Genomic DNA, 6389 nt, shown 5'->3' on the forward strand with positions numbered 1-6389 from the left:
TCTAAGTGAAAACCAAACTCTATCAGAAACAGATTTTTAAGATTCTGATTACAAGACCTCCACCTGCCAACTGATGAATCCTACCCTCTGGGGAAGAGACTCTGCAATCTCTACCTTTTAAAGGACTCCCGGGGCGCCTGGGTGGCGCAGTCGGTTAAGCGTCCGACTTCAGCCAGGTCACGATCTCGCGGTCCGTGAGTTCGAGCCCCGCGTCAGGCTCTGGGCTGATGGCTTGGAGCCTGGAGCCTGTTTCCGATTCTGTGTCTCCCTCTCTCTCTGCCCCTCCCCCGTTCATGCTCTGTCTCTCTCTGTCCCAAAAATAAATAAAAAACGTTGAAAAAAAAAAATTAAAAAAAAAAAAAAAATAAAAAAATAAAGGACTCCCAAGTGATCTTGGTAACCAGCTGGTTTAGACCCTATTATTTTATACATACTTAATTCTTAATTGCTTAGATTCGTTTGAATTTATTGCAAGCACCTGAGAAGGATTGACTTGATTCACAGGATTTTTTTTTTTTTTTTTTTTTAAGTATTTGGTAGAATTCAACAGTGAAGCCATCTGATCCTGGGTTTTTCTTCGATGGAAAGTTTTTGAATAGTGATTCAATCTCTATACCATACCAACTATGGATCTGTTCATGTATTCCCTTTCCTTATGATTTACTTTGGAAACATTGTGTACTTCTAGGAATTTATCCACTTGTTCTGGACTATCCAGTTAGCCTATAGTCTCTTAAAATCCTTCTCATTTTTGTGTTATCATTTGTAATGTTCCTTCATTTCTGATTTTAGTCTTCCCTTGCTCTCACTTAGTTTGGCTAAGGGTTGATCAATTTTGTTTATCTTTTTTAAAAAAACTCAGTTTTATTGATTTTTTCCCATTGCTTTCCTATTTTCTATTTCATTTATTTTTGCTTTTACTTTTGTTATTTTCTTCCTTCCACTAAGTTTGGCCTTGGTTTGTTATTCTTTTTCCAGCTCATTCAAGTAAGTGTAAAGTTAGGTATTTTATTTGAAACCTTTCTTCTCCTTTAGTGTACTTGTTCATCCCTGTGAGTGTCCTTCTGTATACTGATTATGCTGCATCCTTTAAGTGATAGTATTTTTATTCATTTTCATTTGTCTTGAGGTATTCTGCAATTTCTATAAATTTTTTTCTTTTACCAAATAATTGCTCAAAAGTATGTTGTTTCATTTCCACATTTTTGTGAATCTTCAAGATTTCCTTCTGCTCTTGATTTGTTATTTTATCCCACTGTGGTCCAAAAAGATAGAAAATATAACTTTAACCTTAAATTCATTGAGATTTGTTCTGTGAAGTAACATGTGATTTTCCCCAGAGAAGGAATCAGGTACACTTGAGAAAAATGTATATTCTGCTGTTTCAGGTTGAAATGTTCTTTATATGCCTTTAGTTTCCTTTTTGTTATCTCACTCTATGGGGAGCCATGAGGGAAAGTTATGGCATCTTCCAGCCCAAACTATTGTCTGTGTTCTCCCACAAGATGCTAGATTGCAGTGGACCCATCTGAGCTCCAAGACTTGCAGAACTGAGATAAATCCTCTGGGGAACCCCCTTGCAAAGTTGGGGAGCTAGACATGCAAAGCAACACTGTCCCTCCTCTGGGAGAAGCTAGGAGCTTCGAGGTCTCTTTCTGATCCTATGGCATTGACTCAGGTAAGGGAATGTTGAGAGAGTGTGCCATATCTCCTTACCAGCTTCAGTGAGTCTGGTTTTCTGTTTTTCCAGAGGGCAAGAGCCTTTCATTTAGTTTCTGAATTTCTCAAAAGGATTTTATCTGTAAATTGTTGTTCAATTAGTGTGTTTGTGGGAGTAAGGATGGCCTGGGGCTTTCTACTTTGCCATTCTTGGGATGTCACTGAGTCTAAGTAACTGTTATATATTTAAATGCAAACAACTGTGAGTTGAGATCTATGTTTATGAGACACAGTTCCTGAAGGCTTTCTGAGGGTTTTTATTTCCTTCTCAATAAGGAAGAGGTAGGTTCTGCACAACAAAGGAAACAACAAGCAAAACTAAAAGACAACCTACTGAATCAGAGAAAATATTTATAAATGATGTATCTTATAAAGGGTTAGTATCCAAAATATATAAAGAGCTTATAAAACTCGACACTCCAAAAACTAATAAGCCAATTAAAAATGGGAAGAAGACACGGATAGATACTTTTCCAAAGAAGACATCCAGATGGCCAAAAGATACATGAAAAGATGGTCAACATCACTAATCACCAGGGAAATACAAATCAAAACTACAATGAGTTATCACCTCAAAACCTGTCAAAATGGCTAAAAATCCACAATACAAGAAACAACAGGTATTGCTGAGAATAAAGGAGAAATCTCTTGCACTACTGATGGGAATTTAAACTGGTACAGCCACTCTGGAAAAGAGTATGGAGATTCCTCAAAAAGTTAAAAATGAACTACCCCATGATCCAGAAATTACACTACTAGTTATTTACCCAAAGAATACAAAATTACTAATTCAAAGGGATACATACACCTAATGTTTACTGCAGCATAATCTACAATAGCCAAATTATGGAAACAGCTGAAGTGTCCATGAACTGATAAATGGATAAAGAAGATGTGATATATATACACAATGGAACATAACTCAGCCATAAAAATAATGAAATCTTGCCATTTGCAATGACATGGATGGAGCTAGAGAGTATTATGCTAAGTGAAATGAGTCAGTCAAAGAAAGACAAATATCATATTACTTCACTCCTATGGGGAACTGGAGAAACAAAACAAACAAGCAAAGGGAAAAAGAGAGAGAGAGAGAGAGAGAGAGAGAGAGGCAAACTAAGAAAGAGACTCTTAACTATAAAGAATAAAGTGAGGGTTACCAGATGGAGGTAAATGGGGAGACGGATTAAATAGGTGATACGGATTAGGTGCACTTGTGATATACACTGGGTGTTGTATATAAGTACTGAATCACTAAACTGTACATCTAAAACTATTAATACACTGTATTTTAACTGGAATTTAAATAAAAACTTAAACATGAGGTAAAAAGGAGCTAATTAAAGTGGAGGAAGAGATGAAAAAATGGATAAAAAAAGGAAGTATTTCCTATTGTGATACAGATTATAATTTTGCTTTAAAGGTAGTAAAAGGAGAACTGATACTGTAGGAAATCAAACGAGGATTAATAAAAGAAGGTATTAGTTGAAAAGGTAACAGAGTCGAGGACAAAAAATAGACATTTAATTAATAGAGAACTGTAGTTCCTGGAGAAAAGAAAATAACAAGTAGAGTAGACATCAACAATAAAGGAAACAAAAAATAAGAGAACTCAAACTATGGAATGTCTTAAAATCAAAAGGGTCCACTTAATACCACAATTAACAGAAAGGAACCCCATATCTAGACATTGCATGATTAATATATTTTTTAGTGTGTCCTTGAGTGGGGGAGGGGCAGAAGGAAGGGAGAGAGAAAATCCTAAGCAGGATCCATGCCCAACAGGGAGCCTGATGGAGGCTCCATCTCACAACCATGAGATCATGACCTGAGCCAAAATCAAGAGTTGGACACTAAAGTTATTCCAAGAATCTACAGGAAGAAAATGTTACCTACAAAGAAGGGTTCCATACCAGGAAACACTGGGGATATTTTATAGACCTCTGAAAGCAGAAGCAAATTCCCCAAATGTTTTACACAAGCATGTCTCATCTAAGAACACAAATGTATGATTCTGGAATGTCTCAGAAAATACACCACTGTGCATATAAATGCCTCAAGTTATAATCCAGGAAAGCAACAAATGAATAATAATATTCTCAAAAATTGAGAAGTTATGGAATAAAGATTTAATTATAAGCAGTGTAAGAAGTTAAAATATTAAGCCTAGGTATTGAAAGAGCGTTAAAAATCAAAGGCAACTATTCAATAATAACAAACTGTATCTAAAATCCTAGATTATGTCAACTTTGAAGGTTAAAATAAAGCTTCCTGATTAAATCTTGAATTAGAGATGGTCAAGAAAATTATTTTATTGTTTCATACAGTTTTATTTAGATAAAACTGAAATGTAATAAACTGCACATATTTAAAAGGATAGAAATTAATAAGTTTGGACCTTTGACTATGACTTTGAAACTATCACTACAATCAAGATAATGAGCCATCATCTCTGAGAAACTCATTTTATACACTTGTAAATATAACCTGAGCCCCTCCTATCCCCTCCTTACTCTAACTATAGATTTACACTTTTAACATTTCATATCAATACAGTCATACTGTATTTATTATTTTTGAGATTCATTCATGTTGTAGTGTGCATTAGTACTTTATTTATTTTGCTTATTATATGCATATATCACAATTTATGTGTCCATTTACCTGTTGATAAATTTTAAAAAGTTGATGAAAGACATGAACAGACATTTCTCCAAAGATGACCTACCTATGGTGAACAGATACATGAAAATATACTCGACATCACTAATCATCAGGGAAATGTACATCAAAACCACAATGAGATATCACCTCCCACTGGTCAGAATAGCTAAAATCAAAAGCTCAAGCAACAACTATTGGTGAAGATATGGAGAAAAAGGAACCTTCACAAACTGATGAAAATGCAAACTGGTGTGGCCACTCTGGAATACAGTATAGAGGTTCCTCAAAAAATTAAAAATATAACTACACTGTGTCCAGTAATACCACCACTGTGTATGTATCCACACTAATTCAAAGAGGTAGATGCATCCCTGTGCTAAGTGAAGCATCATTTACAATAGACAAAGTATGGAAGCAGCCTAAGGGTCCACCAACCGACGAATGCATGAAGAACATGTGACATATATATATAACGGAACGTTATTCAGCCATAAACAAAGAATGAGATCTTGCCATTTGCAACAAGGTGGATGCATCTAGAAAGTATAACGCCAACTGAAATAAGTCTGTCAGAGAAAGACAAATACAAATGATTTCATTCATATGGTAATTTAAGAAGCAAAACAAATGAACAAAGGGAAGAGACAGAGAGAGAGAAATCAAGAAACAGACTCTTAACCATAGAGAACAAACCGATGGCCACCAGAGGGGAGGTGGGTGGAGGAATTGGTGAAATAGTTGAAGGGGATTAAAAGTACGCTTACCTTGATGAGCCCAGAATAATATATGCAATTGTTGAATTGCTATGTTGTACATCCAAAACTAATATAAAACTATATAGTAACTACATCTGAATTGAAATTACTTTACAAAATGAAGGAAGATGTAACATTTGATTTATGTGTGACACACTGTGTTCCAGGTTTCAAATATTCATGATTCAATCTTACCCTATTTAATTTTGGTAAAGTGTGTATTTTAGAATAGATTTTACACATATATAAAATTTTATTTAGTCATTTTCCTATTTAGCATATTTATTACTGTATAAAGGCACTATACGATCAATGAAGAAAATGTGGAACAAAACTATAGCTGTGAATTCTGATACTAATTTTATGATAGTGCTTACTCTGGAAAATTTCCTTTCAATTGGGTTCATAGGTACGTTAGTTTTTTCTAGAATTTTTCCACTCTGAACTGAAAAGAATTTTTCATGTAAACCCATACCAACACCCTCGAGGAGAATAAAAATACTCCTGGAATGTAGAGTAAAATTTAATGCTACCCAAGAACATTTTGAAATAATGGTAAGATCATTACAAATGCATAGACTCTATGACTCCCTTTTTAAAAGATTATATAATGCTGGGACAAATAACCATCCTGATAGGGTACAAGAAAATATATGTATCTGTGAGGATAATCATCCTTGCCTCAAGGAAGTACAGATGTTAATCACATGTAAACACAATAAATAAGTAATTACAAATTGTGTTAATTGCTATGAGGCTAACTCACAGACAATGGAGAACAGCCAGGAATTTCAACTTCCACTAGTGTTATACATAAACTGAGAGTTGCACATCAGCAAAACAAGTCCTTGTTGCTCATGGCTCTCAAAACATATACAAAGTCTATGTGATTTGACAAAATATGTTAAGAATGCCACACACGAAGGAGACTTGGGGACGATAGGAGAGTAGGAGGTTCTGAGCTCACCTCCTTCCACAGATATACCAGGGCTACAACTATATATACTGCAACTTTTTGAAAACAACCTAAAGACTAGCAGAATCGTGTTCCCACAGGCAACGATATACAGAGACTCACATCAAGAGGTGTACTCACATCAAGAGGTGTAGGAGGGGAACCAAACTCCTGCAGGGAAACCCACAAGTGGGAGAGATATCAGAGGTGAAGAGGTCCTACCAGAGGAGCAAGGGGATCAAGCCTCAGAATGGACAACCCTCAACCCCACAGTCCTGGGGATCTGAACCAGAAAT

The 6389-nt window shown here is 35.5% G+C and overlaps 1 long non-coding RNA gene across 1 annotated transcript in view; it reads left to right on the forward strand.

Moving 5' to 3' along the window:
* Positions 1-376: 376 nt before the first annotated feature.
* Positions 377-6389, forward strand: part of LOC122200135 — an 18745-nt gene continuing 12732 nt past the window's right edge. The window contains exons 1-2 of the long non-coding RNA XR_006193731.1: positions 377-396; positions 1506-1678. This is a non-coding gene — a long non-coding RNA (uncharacterized LOC122200135). The remainder of the gene's footprint in view (positions 397-1505; positions 1679-6389) is intronic.

Source organism: Panthera leo, chromosome A1 (assembly GCF_018350215.1).
Source record: "Panthera leo isolate Ple1 chromosome A1, P.leo_Ple1_pat1.1, whole genome shotgun sequence".
Lineage (NCBI taxonomy): Eukaryota > Metazoa > Chordata > Mammalia > Carnivora > Felidae > Panthera > Panthera leo.